This window comes from Sebastes fasciatus, chromosome 13 (assembly GCF_043250625.1).
Source record: "Sebastes fasciatus isolate fSebFas1 chromosome 13, fSebFas1.pri, whole genome shotgun sequence".
NCBI lineage: Eukaryota > Metazoa > Chordata > Actinopteri > Perciformes > Sebastidae > Sebastes > Sebastes fasciatus.
Window position 1 is genome coordinate 27,615,786 of NC_133807.1, and position 26,450 is coordinate 27,642,235.

The 26,450-nt window shown below is 41.7% G+C and overlaps 1 long non-coding RNA gene across 5 annotated transcripts in view; it reads right to left on the reverse strand.

Moving 5' to 3' along the window:
- The window catches only part of LOC141781103 (uncharacterized), a 137,918-nt gene that overhangs the window by 47,456 nt on the left and 64,012 nt on the right, over positions 1 to 26,450 (reverse strand). The window contains exon 1 of one of the 5 annotated variants that reach the window (XR_012596771.1): positions 13,423 to 14,097. The exons of 3 other annotated variants lie outside the window; for them this stretch is intronic. This is a non-coding gene — a long non-coding RNA (uncharacterized LOC141781103). Of the gene's footprint in view, positions 1 to 11,231; positions 11,969 to 13,422; positions 14,098 to 26,450 lie in introns of those variants that run through there. One more of the 5 variants, XR_012596772.1, reaches the window with a different exon arrangement.

The following is a 26,450-nucleotide window of genomic DNA, read 5'->3' on the forward strand; positions in this document are numbered from 1 at the left end:
ATAGCGCACAATTAATAATGATTTTAGAAATGTCACACGTGTAATTATATCTGGAGGTGGATCACCCTTTTTAATATGCACTGATTTTTGGGATTTCAAGTTGCTTGTATGGACTTGGGGATTAGCTGAGAAGGTGGCGTAGGCATGTGTGTGTGTGTGTGTGTGTGTGTGTGTGTGTGTGTGTGTGTGAGAGAGGGAGAGACAGATGTCTGGAAGAGGCTAGGTTGGCAAAGTTTACAGTGGAGGAGTGCAGGCTTTGTAAACGAACGGAGGAACACACACAAACATACGTACCCACCTCACACAAACTCCCCTCCTTGCACCACACTGAAACCAGAGTTTACAACAGCCGCGCACCGCCGCTAATGTCCTCCTCGTGTGTATGAGGCGGTGTTTGCGTGTGCGTGCACATGTGTCTACGCTACAAGTCGAGCTCCAGACTCCCTTTTCTACAGCTGTTCACACACACGTGCAGCCCATTTAGGCTGCCGCTGATTGAGAGCTGCAGCACCGACTGGGGGTAGCAGCATAACGGGGAAGCTATAGGGCAGGGGTCAGCAACCTTTACTCTCAAAAGAGCCTTTTTTGGCCCAAAAAAAAAATTAAAGAACTCTTTCTGGAGCCGCAAAACATATTTGAGCCTCATAATGAAGTTAACACAGCCTATTAAGTCTGATGCAGTGAGGACCCAAGTCCAAATGAGAGGCAGGACATTGAAGAAACATCTCAGGAGATTTGGCTGGAAGCTCCTGCTGGCTATTCGGCAAATGCAGTGTGCTTGCTCTGAAAATGTCTTTCAATATTACTTTTTTGTTGTCGAATCTGTCCACGCACTATTAAATTACTCAAAGACTTTTCTGTTTTGGGGAATTGGAATCCATAGCTAGCCTACTGAGCTATTAAGGTTCGGCAAAATTAGAGGATAAGGCACTGGGCCGAATACATACATAGGCTATGACGCACATTTTAGTTGATTGAAATGATGAAAACTTTTATTCGGTGTACAGGCTACATAGTTTTTTACAATTGGAGAATGTAAAAAACACTTCAGGCCTACAACAATGATGTTAAAAAATAAACGTTATTCATTTCCATATATATTTTTTTATCAAAGCCGCTGGAGAAGGACTAAAGAGCCGCATGTGGCTCTGGAACCGCAGGTTGCTGACCTCCTGCGCTAGGGTTTCCCCTGGTTTCTAATTGAGGTATTGCCAACGTTACCCACGGAGGCCCAGTGGTACCCAATGGAAGGGTGCAACACTGTGGGGGCGCTGCGTACGGTAAGAAGGCCTGTAAAGGAGCCGCTGCCACTAACAACACCCCATTAACGACAACCACAGGGAGCAAAGACTCAAAACTGTAAGAAATAGTTACAGAGAAAGGCTCGCCCTGTAATGCTTTACTGCACTGCTGCAAAAAACATGTGGTTAACACAACAGCCTGCGTATGAATTCTGAACAAACGTTTCCCTAAAGCCTCGCCTGCCTGCAAAGTACAGAAGTCCAGAGTGGATGATTAACTTGGAACAGTAGACGGAGGTTTACCTGAGCCATCGACCAGACAGATAAACACTTCCTCCTCCGTATCTCCACTAAAGCTCCACCTTGACTTGCTCACCCTTGACTTGCTCACCCTTCCCGCTCTGCCATGCCTCAACACATTGTCTGCAATAAACAACACGCTTGGGAAAAAAATGGACGTCTTCCCTGCAGGCATGTGAGCTCCTACAGTACCTGCCTGTCTGTCTGTCTGTCTCGGACACGTCTGGTCAGGTCCTCGGCTCGGCTAGCTAGCCCGCGGTCGCTCTTATCAAAAGCTGTTGAAGGATTTACATGATCGATTATTATGAGGAGATGAGTAATTCTGGAGAGACGGAGAAGATAAACAGTGTTGCAACCATTGACTTATGTTGTGGGTTTTTACTCTGGGAAATGAATGAGATTTGACGCAGGTGCTAATATCAACAACACGAAGGCCTGCTTGCACTTTCACTGAGAATAAATAGAAGAGAAATGAAGAAAAAGAACAGGAGCAAATAGTGGCCAACAGCTCTGATAAGCCCACAGTTTGGAATTTGGGTTTTGGTAAGAAAGGAAGGTAGATAAGAGGGATCCGGAGGAACTGCACACAGAAACATTACAAAGGTTATGCAGAAGGCTGTGTGTGTGCATGCCTTTCTGTGTGTGTGTGTGTGTGCATAACTCGGTAGAGCAGCTCTTCAAGGTGGCTAAAGTCCCCTTAGTAACAAACCCAAAAGGAGAAATCTGATTAGCTGTAGATTATACACAAGTTGACATACACTCGTACCAGTGCAGGAGGTGTGGCTGTGTGTATAAAGTGCACACACACACACTGTAGGCCTACTGATACCTTAAGACTAGGGCTGTCAACATTAACGCGATAATAACACGTTAACGCAAAATCGTATTAACTAATTTCTCTAAGGCATTAATCGATCTTTTGGAGGTTGTAGCGAGCTTGGGCTTTAAAGCTAGAATAAAGATACTAGCATCATATGAAACTAGAAAATCTAAGGAATCCATTGGTACCATCTATGTCATACTAGTTTGTCGCGAAGGAGGGTAAATAACCCTCAAAACACATGCTAAATTTTAGTGAAGAAAAACTGGCATGGCCATTTTCAAAGGAGCCCCTTGACCTCTGACCTCAAGATATGTGAATGAAAATGGGTTCTATGGGTACCCACGAGTCTCCCCTTTACAGACATGCCCACTTTATAATAATCACATGCAGTTTGGGGCAAGTCATAGTCAAGTCAGCACACTGACACACTGACAGCTGTTGTTGCCTGTTGGGCTGCAGTTTGCCATGTTATGATTTGAGCATATTTTTTATGCTAAATGCAGTACCTGTGAGGGTTTCTGGACAATATGTGTCATTGTTTTGTGTTGTTAATTGATTTCCAATAATAGATACATACATACATTTGTTCACTCCCATGTTGAGTATTGAATACTTGAATAATCTCCCTTTTGAACTGAACAAAATGTGCAATTATTTTTGCGATTAATCATGGACAATCATGAAAAGCAGCATGGATGCATGATTGTGATTGTGATGAGGTGAAATACTTTATATCAAACACGTCACTTTGAGTGCACACAGTTGCACAACACACATACGAACGATACACGTACGATTACTTCCCATGACTCTTATTCCCCATAATCTCCAACTGACAGGAACCTGAATGACAACATACTCGGAAATCTGATTGGCTGAGAGCAGATTGATCAACGCTCAACAACGAAGCGCAACATCACACTGACAGGAAACGGAAGATCAGCAGACCTTAAAAAAACGGGCAACAGAGCTCTTGAAAGAAACCGTGATATTCAATATTCAAAAGGAAACTCGGAGCAGATGACATGAATCTGTCATATACAAGGAGTTGCATTTGCAGAGGTCTAATACAGATCTATAAGTTCAACCATATGTACGAAACAATAAGCAACAATAATTATGAGCTACCACATAGGCCTGCTCACCCAACATATACCTGAAACAGCATGAGGACACACATACAGGACACCTGTGGGAACTAAGCTGTATTATACTTGTGTTGTTACTGTCACCCAATCATAAGCTGCCCCACCTGTTCCTTAACCATGTCACCTGTATCTCGCTTTCATTCACGCTCTGTGTTCTGTAACGCCGGAACACAGAGGAGGAGTGAAGCCAACAAAGAGCCAAATTACCTGCCAAGTTTCCGTATCACGACTCAAACAGCCAGACCGGTTGTTTGCCACTTTCACATTGAGCTGCACTTCCATACATTTTAAAATCATATCCCCAACTTTGCTCTCAACGTTGAAGTGCTGCACACTTAAGAGTTGACTCTGCTGGTTGGACAGCATTTCAACTTGTAAAAGGCCGGAGAGAGGGTTTAGGAGCGACAGATGTACAGAGTGAACAGTTGGCTTTATTGAAGTTCACTCGGGGTTTATCAGCGTCGGTACACACAGAGAGGCACACGGCCACTTTGATCTTCAAAGGGAGATGAGCTGGAATGAGGGGCAATAAGAAGATAATAATGCCAATCTGCATCCATTACTCCATAGATCACAGGGTTACCCCGACATGCAGAGGAGCTTTTACTTTTCAGAGGGGGGGAGCCGTGCTACCACATTGCCATCTAGTGATTCAACTTGAGACTAACCTTTAGTCCACTAGAGAGACTTACAGACATGAGTGTACCTCTAACGGCAGCGAAAGCAAAAGAGATTTTTATCATACTAGATTCTACAAATGCCTTTCACTTATATATTATATTTTAAACAATAACAAGTTAAAGACATTGACATGTGCTAGTTAAAATCATTTGTAAATCTACATCACTGTGGATAACTGAGGAAACAGAAGTAGAAAACTGCTCGTTGTACCGTGCAGGACATTCTCAACCCACTCATAGCCTTATGCAAGAGCGACACCTTGTGGCTGATGTAGTCAACTGTTGCACCATTTTATTGGGAAGATGAAGAGCTTTCAGTCTCAACTTGCACCTGATCCACAACATCTACCCACCTTCTACAATCATCTTGTTTAGCGCTCCCAGTTTCAAACCATTAACATCTCAACACTTTGTAAAGTAGTTTTCTAATGAAATCCTCTGCCTGTGTTTTAGAAAGTATCACATTTTTAAAAAAAAGGTATTGCCCACTGTCCTTTTATTTTATTGATTGTTAACAGTTCTCTGACTTCTGACATCTTTCAAAACATTATTCAACCCCTACTGATAATAAAAGATCAATTTCTAAATTATCCTTTATTATCTAAGGTGCTAGAGAAAGTAATTTCAACCCAATTAAACTCTTTTATGAATAACAATAACATGTTTAACAGTTTTCAGTCAGGTTTTATAGCACAGACGCAGCCCTTGTGAAGGTCTCTACTGACTTATATTTAACAGCTGACAGAGGTGACTGCTCAGTCTTAGTGCTTTTAGATAGGAGTGCTTTCAACACAATCCATCCACCGTCTAAAGGCCTGGGTCGGTCTAAAAGGAACAGCTCTACGTTTTTAACTCTCTGATAGAATTTTCTCTGTTATTTTAGAAATGGTAGATTCACAGCAAGCTTGGTTCCCTCATTAAAATTATAAAGCAGGTTGCTAGAAATCTTGACTTAATATTTGATGCAGATCTCTGGTTTGATGCTCAAGTAAATAATGTTGTTCAGTCATGCTTCTTTCAGCACAAAACAAATCTCTAAAATCTGATTTTTTTCTGTATCCTTCCAATTTACATAAGGTTATACATGCTTGTATTTTTTCTCGCATGGATTAGTGCAATGCTCACCAAATACAACTGGTGCAGAACGCAGCCAAACAAATTTTAACAGGTACCAAGAAATATGAAAACATGACTCGAGAGCTGCAACAATTTATCAAAATGGTCAGCGATTAATTTAATAGTTGACAACTAATCGATAATCGATCACTCGGTTTGAGCAATTTAAAAAAAAAAAAATTCTGATTCCAGCCTCTTAAATGTGAATACTTTCTGGTTTCTTTACTCCTCTTTGACAGTAAACTGAATATCTTTGAGTTGTGGACAAAACAAGACATTTGAGGATGTCATCTTGGGCTTTGGGGAAACACTGATCGACACTTTTCACCATTTTCTGACATTTTATAGACCAAGCAACTGATTGAGTTAATTTATTAAGAAAATAATCAACGGATCAATCGACAGTGACAATATTCATTAATTGCAGCCTTTTCATTTCTGCCTGTTATGTACCGTATTGATTTTGAAATGTTACTGATCACTTTTAAAGCATTAAATGTTATATCAATAATATTATATTGAGCCACTATGTGCCTGAGCGTTCCCTTAGATCGGTGGATGCCGGTTGTTCCTATAGATCCCTTGTGACCAAATGTGACCAGGCCTTTGCTGTTAGAGCCCCCAGACTGTGGAGCACTTTGCCTATTGAGATCACATGGGCTACATCATTAGCATCGTTTCAATCCCTTCTTTAAAGTTTCTTTATAGGAAAGCGTTTATGAATATTTAATATGTTGCTGGGTTTTATCATCCCTCTCTGCCCATTTTATTTATGTTTTAACCTCATTTTATGTTTTTATGATTCCTCTGTTGTTTGGGTTTTATTCTATTTTTGTTTTTCATCTAAACTGTTCTTTCTGAAAAGCACTTTATAACCTTGTTAAGAAAGTGCTATAAAAATAAAGTTATTATTATTATTATTATTATTATTATGGCACACACCAAGAAAAGAATGAAGCTCTGTTGTTACATGCAGTTAAGCCAAGAGCAGAAAACAAGCAGGCATGTAAAATCAGCTTTGTACATGAACATGGTTTGACTGCATATTTATATAAAATGGAGACTAGTTTATTTTCATTATTTAATTCAACTATAGAAGTGGGTCCAATGTCATTAAGAGTCAAAAGAGTGACTATTCTGATTATAGGCTTCCCTTCCCCCACGGTTATCTCCTCAACTGTAGTTGACAACTAGAGTTCTGGTCTTAATCATATACCTAACAACCAAAATATTTTCATATGTAGGTCCCTTAAGCAAAATCTTCAATCAATTTAGCTTCAATTTAGGGGTCATTGACACAAAAAAGGTTGAGAACAACTGCTCTATACAATACAGACCTCTAGCGTTGTGTCTTCTGTGATGTGAAATAGAAAAAAAAAGAGGAAACAAACCATAATATTTGACAACCAGATCCTTATATTGTATTGTACTGAACTGTAAGGAAGCAGTGGAGTCCTCCTTTGTATCTCCAGACAAGGATCAAAACACTGACCTCTAGTGGTGATTGAAGAAAGGGACATGCTTCTGTTGTTTAATGGTGTGGAAATCATAACAAATGTATTTATATTAACATAAAAACATTCACACAAAGTGATATTCATTATCATAACATCTATCCATCTATCTATCTATCAATGTTTAGTATAATTGGAATTGCATGAGAAACATGCAACTATGTACTAACTATGCAACCTGTTTATATAATATTTGGAATCGATAAAAGGGGGAAGGAGGTTTAAAAGAAAACATCAGGCCAAAACTAAGACTGAAACTTTGTAAGACTGAAATGTTCAATTGTTTTTCAAAATAAAATGTGCAGTTCATATTTTGAGATGGATTCATGAAATTTGGATACACATCTGATACACAAGTTACTGTCAAGTGACCTAAATGTGTGACTGAGAAGAGAAAAATGTTTGGAGAGTTCCTTATAATTAAAGGTGTGAGAAGCTGTACATGTTGTAAGTACAAACTGTACAGTAGTATTCTGATTAATCTTATAGTTATAGTTCTATAGAGATGGCAACAATAGGTAAATTATACATTTTCTAACAGTTTCAAATGTTGTTGACACATTGAAATATAAATGTGTCTGTGAGGGATGAGATCTGCACCTTTTTAATAAACAATTATTAGATTTCTTTTTTAAAAATGTCTTGTTTGTCATTTTTCACTCTAAATATCCAACACCACTGGGACAACACAATGTAAATTTAGTTTAAAATATAAATTTTGATTATATTTTGAGTAATTTAGGCAAAGCTATTACTTAATATCTATAACTATTATTTTCTATATTACTATGGATGATGGCATTTGAGCATAACTGACATTGTTAACAGCTGCACTGTTATTTTATACTGATGTTATTGCACACTTGCTAATGTATACAGTGGGTTAATCTATGTTTATAATTTAAATTCAGTATGCTAGTTGTAGTAGTCGGGTATATTTATAGTGTAATCTAATATTCTTTGTATTTTGTATTCTGCGGATATATTTCTTCAGTGTTGACATGTACATTGTATGTACTGTTCCTGTGCATTGCTTGGATAACCTGCTGCTGTAACACAATCATTTCCCACTTTTGGATCAATAAAGTACATCTATCTCTAAAATCCTTCATGTCCTACCTCAGGTTTTCAATTAGCACCACAAATGTTTAGTGGCCAACAGAGGAACTGCAGCCCAGTGAACTATTATTCTGTCATTACCTACGTTGTCCACAAGGGTGCAGCAGAGTCTAACAAAACCACAAACTCCAGAGACCAACCACAGACAGCACAACAACAACACAGCCACCGCTCTCACTGAAAGATTTCACAGAGACAATATATAACTCAATGTCATAAAACCATTTCATGCAGCCCATCAGCTATAGTCCGAGCATATCAATCCTCTCAAAGGTGACACAAACCCAATGATCTCTCCTCCACAGCCTGTTGGATGAGTGATGCCCTGTGGTGACAGACTGACATCTGGACAACCTCCAGACGTTTTAGCTGTCGTTACAGCACTTTGGCTCTGTGTGCTTATCTGAGCCTCCGGTCAGGGACACTGACAGCCACTTCCACAGCACAGCATGTCTGTCAGAAGCACTGAGGTAGCTCGACCACGTAGCACACAGGCCCACTGGGAGAGCATCTGCATCCCAGTTACCCAGCATACATGCTCATTTGTGTGTCAGGACACTAAATCCAACTTAATTGCACTTTTTTATGTGCAAAGGAGTGTAACTGGACCTCATTCAATCTCCTTTAAACAAAGAAAATAAAAACAGACACGCACTAAAAGCTGTCAGCGAGCGTCACAGGGATCTCCCCAGAGGATTTAACGCACACACACACACACACACACACACACAAGCCGTCTGAGGAGCCTGGTGGTCTGCCGTGTCCCGGGGAGGTCACACAGGAAATTTCACGCTCCTCTTCACACTGAAAATGTCTCCTTTATCCTCCCCACTGAGAAGCAAAGAAAAGGGAGGAGGAGGAGTGAAAGAGTGGATCGAATGAGGAAAAAAAAAAAGCCTCCTGAATGAGGATGGCTTAACTTGTGTGTAGGTGTGACTCGCCGTTGAAACGCGATGGCGTTGCCGTGGCGACCCACACCCAGGGAAAGTAAAAAGGCCGAATATGGTCAACAGGTTCGGTGGAATGTGACATTTTTGCGAGAGGGGGAAACACAAAGGGAGGAATTTTCCCTCCAAAAACGAGATCACGGAAAAGAACAAGTGGGGTCAGTTTGAGATAAAACTGGAGGAATGTTTGGTATTTAAAACATCGAACAAACCAAGATCATTTTTTTTCGTTGTGCAACAGGGCAGGACAAGAAGACACCTGAAGATCCACCACCCTACACCTGGAGGTGTGACTGTTTCACAATGGGGAAGAATTCCCAAAAGATGTCATGCACTTCCTCTGTATTGTGCATGTGAAGTGAACCCTGTGCTACACTTCTACACTGCACATCCTCCCACTGCCTCAATTCCAGAGCAACTAGCAGCCTGTTCTTATACTGTAGCATCTCTTCCTCACTATTCCTCTTCAGATAGTGCCCTCACAGTGAGGTGGGCGGTGTGTGCAGCCTTCCTGTGGCTGAGTGCAGTTTGAATGGAGCGCTGTCTGTCTGCGTCCGGGCCCCGACAGAGATGCCCCTGTGCTGCGCTGTGTGTCTTCGCTGTTTGCTCTGTCCTCCACCTCCACCCATCTTCCTTTCACCTCTGTCTGCATCTCTCCAATGCTCTCTTTCTTCTATATTCCTGGAGTGTTCACACAGGGAGGTCAAGGACAGAAGGGATCGCAGGATTTAAATAAAAGTGTGCCACATTTTATCACCCAAATACTGCAGCAAAGTTAAAAAGGTCTGAATGCCAGGTGCGGAGGAAAGGTTTATCAAAGAGGACCAGCTTCTAAGTGCCAGACCCAGAGGCATCATTTTTGAAGAATCCCCCACTCGTGTTCACCACTTCCTCTAAAGCACCCAAGCTGTCCGTCTCTCTCAGCCTCCCGCTTCCTGATGACTCCCACCCTCCTTTACACACACACACTAAGTTGTGGTTTCCCTGTAGGAAATCAGCAAACTGCTGCCATTAAACCCACCAGCATCTCCTCCTCCTCCCTTCTATTTCTTTACCCCCCACCCCCTGTTTAAACAACTCTCCCTCATGAGCATCATTAGAGAGAGAAGATAATTGTTAGTAGGGCCAGCAGGAAGAAAGCGCCACACAGACGACTGTGGCGACAGGCTGGAGGAAAACATGAAAATAGCTAATTAGTTTGAAGTGGTGGTCTGGTGGCAGAGCATCACAGAGGTCGTGATAGACATGCTATTGTGTATTTACTGAGGGCATTTGCTCTATGACGGGTGTATTGGACACCTCTGTTTGTAAGGAATAAAGGTCTCAAAGTGCATTTCTTCAAAGCTGATATTCAAAAACACTATACAAATTTTAATTCTGGGCAAATTCTGAAGAGATGGCATGCTTTAGTGCCAGATAACTAATTCATTTTCAAACATTTCTTACACATGTTCCTTGAGAATCTAATCGCAAAACTTGCAGCTATAAGAGAAAATGGAGGGAAAGCGCTGAGAAAGAAAAAACACTTTACACAGTGCTCCCAGCTTTTCTCTCCTTCTCCCTCTCACACACACACACACACACACACACACACACATAAACACATAGGCACAAACACATACACCTCGAAACAAAGGTGCCATTTTACTCAGGAAGGGTCAGCAGTTCTCTCCATCAGACAGGGGCTTGTTCTTGGTCAGAGGCTGCTGCCCAATCTCAGGCCACCCTCCCCTGGCTCCACCGGCCCCCTCTGGCCCCCCCACTGGCCCCCACCACCCCGGAGACAAGCTCCCCATTGTTCCCGCACTACTAATAAATGACAGTTCTCCTGTTCAGACAACTTTAGAGCCCCATTCTACACACAAACTGAGTGTAAAAGGCTCTCTATATGAAAGGCTTTTTTTTTTTTTTTTTTTTTTTTTTACAGCCTGATATTTCTCATGGAGCTCATTAAAAGGTTATCTGACACTAATGATGGACGGAGATTTTCCCTGCGATCTGAGCCTCGTGCCCTCGCAGAACCTGATGAGGTAATGCGAGGGCACATTTGCTACAAAAACAGTAATTAATGCACGATAAAAATGTTTCCCTCCAGCAGCGGTCGAAAACGGTCACGACACTGAGACACGGTTCACCGGGAGGTCACGCTGCTGCTCAGTCGGTGTTGTCACCTGTGTGCAATGTCACATACACACACACACACACACGCACCAGACACCGAGCTCGATCAAGGCCAAGGACCCCGAAGTGAGGCCTCCAGTTCAGACATGATAAATCACCACTCGACTTAAGCTCATAAACACGCCATTAACACGCTCGACCACAGCAACTTGATCTGTTTACCTTAACCACCGTGCTGGGGACTGTGGCTCTCTGGCAGGCCTGTATTAGCATGCCTGGGGGGGCCTGATGCACACGTCTATCACCGGGGCCGGCCAGCTCCAGGTCTGGGCCACAACGCAGTCAGTGGTTCTGCTTCAGCGTTGTCTCAACGCTGCATGAGGTCATTTTCCAGCACTTTGGGCTCGCTTCCATACAGACTACAGTAGGTGTTTAACTTCAAGGAGTTATAGAGCTCTATAGAATCACCACAAGTGTGGAAAGAGTGTGTGTCTGTTTAGTCTGAAGAGTGTGTGTTACCTGATTTGTCCAGGTAACATTTTAAGGTAATGGAAACTTGTGTTAATCATCTAACAACTCAAGCTCTTATTTTAGGTATTTCTGTTTTAATTGAAGTATAAAACAGATGACAATGCAGCTGAATCTGAACTCAAAGAATTGCAAGTGATGAGGAAGTTTCAAGGAAATGTTGAGTGGAGTAAATACAGGGTTGTTAAGTGACTCTGACCCCGGTGTGTGTATATGGCTCTCTACTGCGGTTCACCACAAGCGTATCATATGACAGCTCAGCCAGCACGCTCAGCCCTGTGAGAAAAGCAAATTCCTGCTTTGCTATTCTCAGCTACGAACCAAGACATAAACAAAAGTATCTAAAAAAAAAAATCTATTGAAATATCCTGGCTGCTTTGATGTCTAACAGTCTTGAGTGAGAGAAGCCGGTGGGCGTGCTATGGGCGCATCTGCGGTGCAGCACAGGGGCCATGTCGGCCGTGTGCAGGACAGATGCCGGGCGAGCCGTGGGGTCACCGTCAACAGACATGCTCCCGCTCCGCCGTTCAAACGACAAAAGGAGGAGGAGGAAGAAGAGGCAGAAGTTGTGAGAAGAGGAGTAAAAAAAAAAAAAAAAAAAAAGCCCCAGTGTTTAGTCAAGGCCTGCTCGCTGACACAAAGTCCGTCTTTGTCTGCCTCCCAGGGTGCCAGATAAAGGAATTCTTGTGTGTCGGGGGGCTCTGACCGAGTTTATTTGACACTTCAGCTCCCTTTGTGCAGCAAGTGTCCCACCGTCAATGCTGGCCATGAGAGTCACTTGGCATTAGACAGAGGGTCCCTCTTCAGCGGAGAAAGGGGGTCTTGTTTGGAGAAGATTTTTAATGGAGGGGGTGTGTGGGGGGGTTGCTGAGTTGGTGGAGAGGAGGGGGGGTGGATCGGTCTGTGCTCTGCGCTGTATACAGACATATAGTGGGGCTCTGTCCCATGCCCCAACAATAGATGGAATTCTTCACTGCTGAGGAAGTGGATGGTATTGAGGAGTGAAGAGGAAGGTGGAAGGAAGCTTCATCACATAACTTGCATGAGCTACTAGGAATGCAATGACCATAATGTCACCGTACAGTCCTCTGTGATCACATTACACCTGCAGGTTCCACTCAGATGAAGCATCTACACATCATCCAAACAGGTCTGTGTATTAACCACATGCAGAGCATCTTATACACTATGCAGGTAGCAGCAGTTTGCAGCACTGACAGCCGCTTCACATGGCAAAGCCCTCCCTGTGTGGGCAGACAGATTTACTCTCACCTGAATGGAGTCAGTGTTGGAGAGGTGGGTGGACTACTCTGTTGCTCTCTATGGTCACTGTAGCCACATTTACCTTGCTGCACCTGGTCTTTGACAACTTATGACTTATGGTCACCATGGCTCTGTGAATGGTCTGTGGACACCTAGCACTGCAGGTGTATGTATGGTGGTTATAAAGGTGCCAATTTGAAAATGCAAAAGGGAGGAGTTAAGTCATGCATCAATTCGAGTCAGTTTTGAGGGTGAGAGATGTAATGAACCCAGAGGATAACGGAGCAGTGTGCACAGGTGAGCCTAATATGTGGAGCAGATCAGAGCTTTTTAGAAGAAACACGCCCACCTCCACAGATTCACCCACATGAGAGGATTGTTTATTATCATTTGGTAGTAAAGGTGTTGGGCACATGGGTGTGTATAGAGAGATAACGACAGAACCTTTGGTCAAAACAGCCATTGTTGTTTTGATTTCACTTGTGAAGTTAATCCTAATTGGGACCCATTCTGAACACCACTGACTATGCTGCACAACTCAAAACAAACATAAATGACAACATGAATATCTGAATCAACTCATGACATTTCACTGTCAAAAAAAAAAAGGTAGTGATCTTACCTGCTGGATGATGAAGAGGAGATGTCATTATCCATTAACTGCTGCTGCACATCAGCTGAGCATCGCTTCCAAAATAATATATTCCAGGATATTCCTTTTCATTGTGCCAAAATCCACCGCATCAAATATCGATTTCCAAAACCATATTGGCCATGTATAGATGACACTGGCCACACGCGTGAAAGTATCCCAAGAGGCTCGTCTGTCCAGCAGAAGGAGAACTGGACATCCCTTGTAGTAGACAGTATTTCCTCATATCCCACAGGAGGACACACAGCTGGAGCGTTGAATCCATCAGCTGTTGCCATCATTAAGTTGTACCAATAATAATAATAATATATAATAATAACTCCTCCACGTGTGTCAGGGCTATAACAACAGCGTTTAATCCTTATAATGCGTCCAAAGTATCCATGCGTAAAGTTGATCCGGCAAATCAAGCAGATCGATCAGTGTGATTATTTCCAATAAGCAGCAATAAAAGCAGCTGGTTCCTCCTTGTGGTCCAGCGCAGTGATGGTCTCTCTCTCTCTCTCTCTGTCTCTCTGCTGGAGCTCCAAGCAGCGTCTCAGTGTGCAGCTCTCTCACGATACGCTCCCGTGAAGAGCCTGAGCCGCACTGAGCCATAGTTGGAGCGGAGCAGCGCAGCACATGCTGCCTTCAGCACAACGTAGACGCGCAAGGCATGATGGTATGTGGAGTTTATTGCTGCTGTTGCTGCCAAATATTTGAAAACTGGAGTATGAAACCAGATTAAATATATATATATATACATTTAATGCATGTATGCATTATAGCTGCAGGACAGATAATAATCCATACAGTGCACTTTAGTCTAAGCTACTGGAGTTTCCCTGCACTATACTCATTTTTAACAGTCTCTTCTGCACTATTTAATAGTCGTGTATCACAGCTGTTACCTTGCACTATATTCAGTTTTAACTGTTTTCTTCATCTCCTTGTATTTTTATATCTGGTATATTTTTTTTGTACTGTGTACTTTGCACTACTAACTTTTTTTACCGCCTTTTTACTAACATGTTTTACACTATGGAACTGTGATGCTGGTACCTTGAATTTCCCTAGTGATCAACACAGTTTCTATCTATCTAAAGCTTTTAAAGTAGCAAAAGAGAAAATAAAAATAAATGAACATTATGTGAATTATGTTATAACACATATTTTGGCAGTAAATTGTAATTTTAAAATATGTTTTGCTTTAAGGTAAAACATGCATGTTACTGGAAATAGTTAATCATATATATATATATATATATATATACACATATACATATACATATACACACACATTTATTACATATGTACATATATAATAAATGTATATTATTTATATATATATATATATATATATACATATATATATATATATATACACATATACATATATATATACAAACATGTTTTACCTTAAAAAGCAAAACGTTTTTAAAATTATAATTTACTGCCAAAATATGTGTTAAAAGTTAAAAATATAAATAAGTTTTACTGTTTTATATTAATATAAAAAGTGCTTCTGGCATTATCAATCATCTGAGTTTTGATAATGATTTAAATAATAACACACTCTTATTATTATTATTATTATTATTGTAATGATTGTTATTATTATTATTATATCTGTTTTAGCAATTACCATATTTGTTTTACTCTATCTGCTTTTATTGTCTGATGTTCTGTTTTAGCAATTACCATATTTTTTACTTTATTTATCGGCTTTTATTGTCTTGTGAAGCACTTTGTAACATCTGTTTTGAGAAGTGCTATATAAATAAATGTATTATTATTATTACTATTATTATTACTATTATTATTATTACCGTCATTCTTCTTCTTCTTCTTATTGTTATTATTCTCTAACAGCCAGGTAAATTGTTATGTCATGAATAAAGGCTGGTATAATCTGGCTGCAGTCACTCATCATCTGTCAGTCTGATCTCAGGTTTGCGTGTGAGCACTCTGTGAGCAGCGCGAGTGAGTAATAATGATCTTCTGTCGCCGTGCAGAGATACAGGGATGTCGGTGCCTTGAATCACCTTGCTATGAATGAATCTCTTGTCTTTTCTTACCTCACTTTCATGTCCTAACCACCTCCAGGCTTGCTTGTATTTCTGGGATCATAGCTTCCCTTGAAACCTCAAAACGAGGACTGGATTCCTGGGAGAGCGGAGTATACAGCCTCAGAGACTAAAATTAGAACAGAAGTGAACTTATATACTGAGATGGTTGAATGAAACTCAAGTTCAATGAAAGTTTCACTCATTAAATGTGCATCAGAGCAAAAAAAATCAATGTGATATTTGCCATCATTTATGGGTTTGTCATGTGTTGGACTGAAAATTTGACTTCCCTGTGAAAAAAATCACTTTAAAAGGAAAACTGATTATGTTATTTTAAATTACACTATGATAAAACCATTGTGAACAAACTGCATATGAGAATTATGGCATTCATTTTGATATAGTTTGGATAAAAGTGGCCAAAAAGAAGACATAATATATGTTGATAAAGTGGGTAAACTTTGACTTCAGTGCATATTTTTATAAACCAATTGTTCCCATAAAACTTAAAACAAACTGCATTTTATCCTCCTATAATTCACATGTATGAAGGACTTTAGATCTTTTGAATTCCTGCCATAAATAAATAAAGTTAAAGTGGCTTTATCCTCCTCTACACCACTGTTACTGATCCCCAATCACAGTCAGTGTGTTCAACTTTTATGCAGGTGAAGCTCCACTCCACCTTTTGCTTCCCTCCCCATCTGGCTGCACTCCAGCACAATCCTGGAGTACCTGAATTGCACGCGATTCTGTCAATTGCAGGTACTTGATGGCTTTCTTGTGTGCCGGGGTTGAAAAGTTGCTGGAGGTTCGCGCACACAGCATTGCGTGACTAGAGCCGGGGATGAAAACACAAAGACATTGTTAGCAGTGATCAAACCCCCTTTATAGTAACTCAACAGCATTCCTGTCTCGCATTCCTAAGCCACCGCTGCTGTGTGAAGGGTTTTTCTTTTTTTTTTCCTTTGGAGAAAAAAAGAAAGAAAGGAAAGGTTACACATATTTATCTGGTTCACTGTGTTGACCTCGCTCGTTGCACAAAAGCCACTCTGCACCCTTGGCTCATTAATCATTAATCAAGGCTGAATTAAAGTATTAGCAGAGGCAATTATCTTGTAGAGGTAATTAAGAGGTAATGATCTCTTATCTAAACCCGTGTAAACAATAGAGCCGGCGCTTCCTCCTGCTTTCATGCTTAATTTCCCAGTGTGTGTGCATGTGCATAATGTGCCTACTTTGTGCATCCTCCTCTTGCATACTCACGCCAGCGTGTGTTCGTAGGCATGTGCTAATGTGCACACAAATGTTTTCCAGATTGGTGTGACAGGGATAATCATATCCAGAGAGCACAAAACCATTCTGAACGCCGCTCACACAGATGGGAGGAAAAGGAGGAATGCATCAGGGAGAATCCAGGCTGATGGAGCGAAGAGAAGATTGCTTAGCGAACATATCAAGAAGTACAACATGTGGTGATGCAGCCGGAATATATATTACAAAAACCTGCACATGTGGAAATCCACTCTGTCCAAAGAGCCCCAGATCACCTGGCGTTGGCGAAACAAATCTAATATTTACTGGAAGCGGTGACCTCTACGACTTCTGCTTTCAACATACAAAACATAAGAGGGGAGGACAATGGAGTCAGTCATATCTCCAGTGTGTGCTCTCTGAGAGTGATTAAGACTGGAGGACATTCATTACTGGGCCCGGCTCAGACAGAGAGGGGCTTCAGAGCAGAGCTCTTGTGTTGGGACTGTTTGGATGTCCTATCCCCTTGTATCTCTTTGACTACCTCCAACACAAGGCTCCATTCAACCAGTCTGGGGAACAAATGTTTCCTTATGTGGCTCTGAGTGCACCGAGCTCCAGCGACGGGACAGAGAGCGAGAGCCTATGAGACAAGAGACGGTTACAATAATGCCGGCCATACTGTTGCCATTTAACTACTAATCTTATAGTATGATGCGAGCTGCTTTATTAGGTGATGGTGGTGGTGGTGGTGGTGGTGGAGGGGTGGAGGGGTGGATGTCATGGAAACCAAGAGGTGGATGAGAAATGACAAGTATTTCCCAAATAACAGCATGCCCTTTCCCTGGCATGGCTCACGAACCCGCCACACTCGGTTTCCCCTCCTTATTTTCCCACTCTCCCACCTTTCATGGGTGTTATTATTTCTACATCCGCCTGGGAATTAATTCGGTAAATATCAGCCAGGAAACCTGAGGTTGGATTCCATGTTGGCAGATCGTGTAATTCCATGTACGGCCAAATGTGCCGACTTCCGTCAGGTTGTTGGCCTCTCCGTGGGAACGGGCAAAGTGAAGCCGAACGGGGGTCACGGCAAGGTTTCAGAGTGACGTGGTGGGTGAAGATTACTCATGTGAAAAAAAGAAAAAAAAAATGGCTTGTGCCTGCTCTATATAATAAGACATAATGCGGCGTGTACCTCTTTTCTATAGAATCACCCAGGATAAAGAGCTAGTCCTCTTGTGCTATGAGACTGATAGGGTTGGACTACTTCCAGCACCTCAGGGAGTCAGATCTGAGTGAGGGAGGCTCTTTCAAAGGGAGCCATGTAATCAATGACCCCCCCCCCCACCACCTACTATGTTATTCTTAACATTGTAATGTAAAGATTTTGGTAAAATCACTTCCTTTATTCTCGACATCTCCCTTTATCCCTCGCTCCCTCTCGCCCTGCATTAAGATGTCAAACTGTAACGGGGGGTTCTGATGTTTACTCAAACATGTTTTCCCACTCGAGGAGAAATTAAATTAACTTTTGGCCCTGGACTGGCTGCGCTGTACCACTGACATGTTGGGCATGACTCATTCCTCCTTCCTCCCTAACACACAGTCTTACTGCATGGGCAAAAGGGGGAATTTCTTTGGACAAACACACCCTTCCTTCCTGGAGCCTTACCATAGTGTGACCATGAGAACCTGCAGGTGCCTCGGTTTATTGGGTTTCTGTGTCAAAGAGCACACGTTGCCAACATCAAATGTAAAGACGTGATTATCAACAGAATACACCTTAACTTCCTGCAGGAAAATAACATGTAGTGAGTGTGCAGCTGTACACATCGGCAGAATCAGGTTTATTTTGCCAAGTACATGCATACATGGAATTTGACTTGCAGCTCTCTCAATGTACTTACACAGAATAGAAATAACAGCGAGGAACAATAATGACCAACAATAAAATAAGATATTAAAAGAAAAGAAAATGTCTATATACAAGTCAAGTGTTCTGGAAGTTGTGAACAATACAACTAGTGCCAAGAAATACATACTGGATGTATGAACATGGACTGGATGATTATGTACAGTATGTACGTGTAAAGATGTTTATATAGTGTATGCATGTACAGTGAGTAGGATTTATATTGGCAGTGACAGACGATATGTACACATTATAGGGTTGACTCGAATGCTTCAATGCTTCGACCGTTGCCATGGTAATGAACCTAAAAATCAGTATTCGAATGCTTCGTTTTGGTTTTATTTTTATATATATACTGTAAGTATGTTATAATAATATATAAATCCTAAAATAGCACATGAAATAAGGAATAATCCCACAACATTATCCATTATTCATATTCAACATACATTTTAGTCGTGCGGCAGGGGCACTGAAACGGGGGAGATGGAGACAGACAGACAGAAGAACATGTCATCCTGCTGCGCCAAAGCAAAGCTTCAAATACCTTTGAATGTTTCTCACCGAAGCTTCGAAGCCCAAAAAATGGAATTAAATTTTCTATTAAAGCTTCAGTAGGCAGAACGTTTTTGGCATCATTGGTCAAAAATGCCATTATAACCTTTCATCATATTGTAATTGAAGTGTTCTGAGAGAAAACTAGACTTCTGCGCCTCCTCATGGCTCTGTTTTCAGGCTTTAAAAAATCTATCCTGTGATGCGGGACTTTGGCCAATCACAGGTCATTTCAGAGAGAGAGCGTTCCTATTGGCTGTACTCCGGCTGGTGGACGGTGCTTGGTATTTCCTCAACTGATCTCAACATGACTGCTGGGTCACAAATGTTCTCATTTTACAGCTAAACAGTACACTACAAGATGTTTCTGAAAACATTTGAGGCCAGAAATAGGCATTACAGTAACAGAATATTGATTCATATTTGATCAGCGCTGCCTAGTTTGACCGTTTGGTCGGAGTTCGTGAGTGATTGACAGCCGGCTCTCATAGACGGCAGCTGGACGGCAGACTCCAGATCAGCTTTGACTGGTTGTTTTCCTCCGGTCTGTGAAATCTTGCAGATGCCATTAAGAGAGATTACCTGTCTTATACACTACTGTCAGGATATAGTTCCGTTTTATAAAACTAACTTTTTTTAAATCAGATTTGCTCCACATACTTCTACCCACTGCAGCTTTAAAGACTGTAAATTATAATCTGTAATGACAGCAGCAGATATGTTGGTGATGTGTATTTTTTATGGGTGTCATTTTTTTAAAGATACATGTGTTTTTAGGTACATGAATCTGGGGTTTTTAACTCTCATATTAAAGTTGGTTTAAGGTTAAAATTTGAATTAGAAAAATGTGAATGTTAAGAGTTCAAATAGGGCATCTACTGCGAGGAATAAAATTAGAAACTGTAGTCAGGTTTAGTCTGTAGATGCTCTTCTAGGTGTGTGTGTGTGTGTGTGTGTGTGTGTGTGTGATCTCATTGTGCAGGCTCAGTGTGTAGCAGCTGGGAGTGTGGCAGGGCTATGCGTGACTAGGAGAAATACACCTGTCTCTGTGCTCAGGTACGGAGGGGGGAGCCGGCACGCAGGGGCCTGCCAGCCGAACAATGCTCCCTATTGTACCTGCGCTCTGACTGCAGACGCTCACAGGAGAGGAAGCCCTGAGCTCAGTGTGTGTGTGTGTAGCTCTCTCTCTCTCCCTCCCTCTCTCTCTCTCTCTCTCTCTGCTCACACAATCACACGACATAGAGTCAAATTATTTATAGTACACATATTGCTCTGACCGCAGACGCCCCAGGCTAAATCCCAAAAACTCTGCCTTTTACACGCAAGCTGCCAATCAGATCTCACAAGATTTTCCTTCCAATTGAAGAAGAGAGACAAAGTGCTGGCAAACGGGCAAAGGTTGTGTTTGGTTATAATTGTCTTGAGAACATTTTGCATGCACGTCATTCTTTGGCATGCAACATACAGTATGATAATTCCACATTAAATGGCTGTTAAAACGCAGGAATAGTTCTCTATATAAGTCACCAAGAGGTGTTACTGTAAAGGTGTTTCAATATAAAGCCATGTTGTGACTATTTTTAAGCAATCTATTATCAGCCCAGGTTTTCCCAGGCTTTTTGTTCTCAGTACAGATAAGGCGACCTTGAGATGCAGAGCCAAGATACTGTAGATGTAGAGACAGCAGGAGACAGACAGTCAGACGGAGACCCCCGGGAGAAAGCAAGTGAGAGGCCGCCCGTCTGTAAATCTTCTGCAGTTTCCACAACAAAGGCTGACTCTCATTTTGTCTTGATTTGTTGGCCAATTATGATGAAAAATGAAACAGGGCGACCGCAGAGAGGGTCGGGGACGAGAGAGGGGGGATGGGGTGGGGGTGGGGGGGGGCTGAACATCTGCTTTCAGAAGTCTTGGGTTCTGGGGTTGAGCTCGGATAGACACAAGTACCCCTTCTGTCAAACAGAAACTCCAGCTGTTCTACAGATGGGGCGGGTTATTTGGTGTATAATGTGTGGCCACAAAAAGAGTCCGAGCCTCTTTGATCCCATTATCTGGAAGTCACGAAAGCCTTCCACACCTCTTTTACAGGGTTTCACATGGATAGCTGCAGTGTGAGTGCCATCGTTCAGTGTGTGTGTGTGTGTGTGTGTGTAACACCAGCGGTATCATACGTGAATGAGTGTGTGTGTGCTCACTGACTAACGCAATACAGTCTTCATAAAGGTAGTATTGTTAAGTTGCGTGCGAAGCTCATGCTGTAGGCTTTGGGTCCCCGCCCACCCCTGTAAACCACGGCCTTTTTTTCCTCTCCTTTTTTTCCCTCCTACACCTTCCCCTTTCTTTTTGTTACAGGTAAACATTTGATGTCCGCACGCAATCCCCAGAGAGTCTCCTCCCCTTGTTCTCTCCTCGGCTCCCTGGCTTCCACTCAGCGTTACTCACACTCTCTCTCACACACACACACACACCTCTCTCTCTCTCATATGCACACACAGACACGCTATCCTTCCCTCCCCATTCTTCTGACATTCCTCTCCTCACTGACTCAGCACCTGTTTCCTATCCAGGTTATGAAGTCTCTCTCTCTATTGCTGAGTGACTGACCACATTTTTTTGATTGACTGGAAACTCTCGTCTACTATCAGGCTTTATTACCAGCACCTTATAATCTTTGCTTTTTCCTGTGAACTTCAAATGTTGATGGGTCTTTGTTGCACCTAAAAATCTGGGAGCCATTTGTAATTTAATTTGTCCTGCAAAAGGAGAAAAAATAAATAAATGCCATTATTGTGTCATGATATTTAAAAAGATCTGGGGCTGGCTCGAAGCTTCGAAGTTTCGACCATTGCCATGGTAATCGGCCTCCAAATCAGTATTTGAATGCTTTTTTTTGTGTTTTTTGTGTGTATTTTTTGTGATGGAAGAACATGTCAGCCTGCTGCGCTGCGCCACGAAGCGCCACGAGGCGCCACAAAGCGCCACGAATATTTCTCACCAAAGCTTTGAAGCCCCAAAAAATGCTATTCGGACAGCCCTAAATAAATCAAGGTGTTTTATTTAAGCAAATAAGGATGCACAATATATATATATATATATATATCAGGCCCGATAAATTATTGGTGACAATTGGAAATTTATATTATTATGTATTATTCCGATAATTAAATTATAGCCGATAAATTATCGGCTGATAAGACAAAGCCAACGTGCTTTCACTGACTTAACAAGTGCAGCATCTACACACAGAGGAGGAGAAGGAGAACTGACTAGAGAGCCAAACATGTCGTCACCGGTGTGGTTGTTTTTCAAAGGAAGAGGAAGACAGCATGATTGAAATTTGTAATACAAGTTTTTTGATGCACTTTACTAGAAAAAATAAATGAACATTTGAAGAGTCAGGACTGTTCTTTGTTTTTGTCAGTTAGAGGTTAGGTCAGAGGCAAAGCTATGGACTATTAAATCTTAATCCTCCAGCTTTGCTCACTACAACTTCCTTACCCTCGGGCGTGGATAAACTACAAGTAATGAGATTCTTTTTAAAATACCAAAATGGGAAATTATCGGATATCTTATCGGTTTCGGCCATGAGAAGCAGGTAATCATTGGTTATCGTATCGGCTGAAATAAATCCATTTTGTGCATCCCTATTAAATAAGAGTTAACCTGTGACCGAAACCTTAACCTCTATCAATACTGATGTGGAAACCTGACCTACTGACCTCAGAACTGTCCTGTCGGCATCAGAGCTCCTGAGGAGCTGACAGGACTAACGAATGAAATCAGAGATACAGTAGAAAAAAATACTTTTCAGGTGCACATGTAGGTCTATACAGGTAGAAAGTGTCATTTTTTTCGATTACGTTATTTTTTATTTTCCTCTGCCCATGCTTGCTCTATGCACCCATAAGGACAATGTAAACCTTATAGTGAAAATGGAGCCTTCATAAAACATAGATATACTCAATATGTACACAACATATAGACAGCAGGATCTTTCTGAGATTTAAAGGCTGCCTATGGAGATTGTGTTTCTCTAAGGGGGCAACAGGAAAAGAAAGATTTAAGTAAAAAAACAAATGCGGCAGGTTGCGTCTCTCAAGGATGCAAAATGTAAACAATCTGTCAGAAATGCTCCATACACTTTCTTCTTGGAAACAGTATGTGTGACACAATAATTTCAAGTCCACTTTTGACCACATCTAACATCCTCATCAGCTCCAAGAAACCTTAACAAAACAGGTTTGGTATTAGATGACAACTGAAATTTATAGCACTGTTACAAACATTTACTTTTTGTAAGATATGATACAAAAAAAGTATGAATCCTAATTTGGGATATGTTGGCTTCATTCAGCTTTTTCATTGATTCATATCATACAACAATGAGAGCATGTTTCAATCACTTCTGCAGCCTTTTAGTTCGCATGTGTTGCTTCTGAATTGTTTTCCGGGTAACAGCTTCCACAAAGACAATATATGTGAATAACATCCAAAATATTTATTGGTGCGTGTGAATGATTGTAATCTAACAGATGTTGAACACTGAGGGAAGGCAATAAAACAAGCCCAAATCTGGTCTGTGAACTCCAGCTCTGTTACCAATGCCAATCTCAGTCACGCACATCCCTCAAGCTACATTCTAGCTGCGAGACGGAGGGAAGGTCTGACTGGTTCTGACACATCACGGGCGATCATCATGTCCAAGCAGAGAAAAACATAAAGCTCTCTGCCAATGTTACCAGCAGCACATATGACTTCAATCAGCCTCTAATGAATGTATGGGCAGGGACGGATCTTTGTAGCTTGTTAGCAGGGATGCATGTCTGCACAAATGCTCACGTGCTGCCTATTGACAAACCCAGACATGAGGGTTAAGTTAGTGCGTGGGGGTTTCACATATTCAGATTGCATGGTTACCAAACATGTATTGTATACAGTGCATTAAGATTCAGTCACATATAAGCATAGATTTAGACTTTCTGGGCTTTGAGTTCAGCTGAGTCCTTCCTGTTCTCTTTATGTGGAAAAGTCAGACTGTCAGAGAGGAGGAGAGTCCCATGCAGGCATAAAAGGAATTATTTCAATCCCTACATTGTTGTGTCTCCTATGATAATTGTGGCCGCTGCTCTCTTTCATCAGAGGCTTTTGGCGCCCTCCGACCGGCCCAATTAGCAGCCCTGCTGAGGTGGAGTGCATTATGCAAATACAAACAGTTACTGTACCAGCGTGGGCAGCCCCCAGTGGGTAAAGGCTATGTTAAATGAATATTAGATTTGTTGTGCCTACAACAAGTTACCTATTGTTGTGCCGGCCCTCCGCTGCTCTGGAAAAGCCATTCAAACAAGATAATCTGTCTGCGTCTCGTCAGTGTAACGCGGGACGAAACGCCGAGACAAAGGGGCCGTTTGATTGGGAATATGAAGCAATTGGTGTGGGAGTATAAAGGGATACTAGTTCTTACAGTCTGTTTGTCATCGGACCCCTCAACACAAAAACACTGATCCAAATGAAGACAGCAGAAACTCTCAGTTTCGCCCACATTATCTGTAATATCACTTTTGCCATATTTTCCATATTTTTCCATTTATTAAGCTGTCAACTCAATCTTGCTGTGTCCCGTCTGTTAGGGTATTGGCCGTATCATGATACAGGGGTATCAATTCAAAATATTGCGATACACTACAATACACTTAAGCCAGGTGATATATGTATCGGTCCATCATTTTGCAATCGGTGCATCCCTAATATTTCTTACACCCTTACTGTCTGCCTATTGTTTCATGCTCAGTTAACCTCTCTGCTCTCATTGTTGCTTTTGTCCATTTGAAGCCAGTGGATGTCTTGGATGTCCTGGATATATACCAAGGTGTGACAGTTCAGGTCAAGGCTATGAAAGAGCTGCATTGTCCTTCCTCACGCCGCTAAGGTGTGCTTGGAGATGAACCAACAACGTGGCAACATAACGATGAAATACGTTCTCTCTGTAAATGTGTACCACATGGCTGCTGAAGGAACCATTGTTCCTTTTCATTACCCGCATTAAGTGGTTCACAAACATTTCAGTATGTATCCATAAAATACAGTAATGCAGACGGAAGGCTGACGTAATGTTGCGTGATGTCTTCATGCTTTACCGTACTATTACATATGTTATTTGTTACATTATTAGATTGATAATAATGTACCAGTAACCGTTATTTCTTTTCTAGAAGCAGATGTTAGAGGTTGGCTCCCAGCACTTTACAACACAATGTTTTGACACTTTAAACCGTAAAGTGTTATTATCTGTAGAATAATGTCATCCAGTCACGCAAGCAGAGGCAGACAGGTCTGGGGTGTGTTGTGGAGCGCATAGCGTGTGTGTCACTTTCTCTCTGGTCACGCCAGGTAGCTGTTTGTAAACAGTACATCCCACACCCCAGCCGGCTAATGACAGGGTTGAGCTGGAATATAATGGCTGCTTCCTGGCACACTCAAGCTGAGAAAAGAGCAGCACTGACGAAGCAGCTTTGAAATGAATACAAGAGGGTTCATCAGCAACAAAAAAATGCAGTGGCTGTTTTTTTTTTTTACATTTGATGTATTCATCTGCAGTACACACATGCCATGCAGTTCTTCAGAGAGGTCAGAACGCTCTCCGTGGAGAAATTTGTAGATCAGTGTGGTATTGATTTACTTTATTTGAACAAACACAATTCTCTTTAAGTGTGATCACAATAAGCCTCCTCTATTCCTCTAAAATCCAAGAACTCAGTGACATTTCTGCAGGAACAAGTGCGTCATGATCATCAACAGGAAATACTCAGAAATAAAAATCTCAGTTCTCCCACAGAAGTCATTATTTACCCTCACATCTGGGCTGAAATCAGAACGCTTTTCCACCCACACACCAAGCCAGGGTGTTTCTCTGCTATTTGGTTTGTGGTTTGATTGTTTGCCGTTAACATACCATAATGTAATTCGTCACTTGTTGCACGCAACAAATGCTAACGCCAGTTATTATCATGTGGCTGTGCGGCATCTGAACGGAGGGATTGCCTTCCCACAGGTAACACATCAAACAACCACTTCAAAAGGAACAATAAAGAGATTATCTGACTGCCAAATCCAGTATAATTAGCGTTATCTCTTATATTGTCATCGTTGCCCTTTTAGGCACATGGCAACGGAGTGAGGTCACGCTTCACAACATGCCGTTTGTGCCCGCCGGGAGCAGCTCAAAGGAC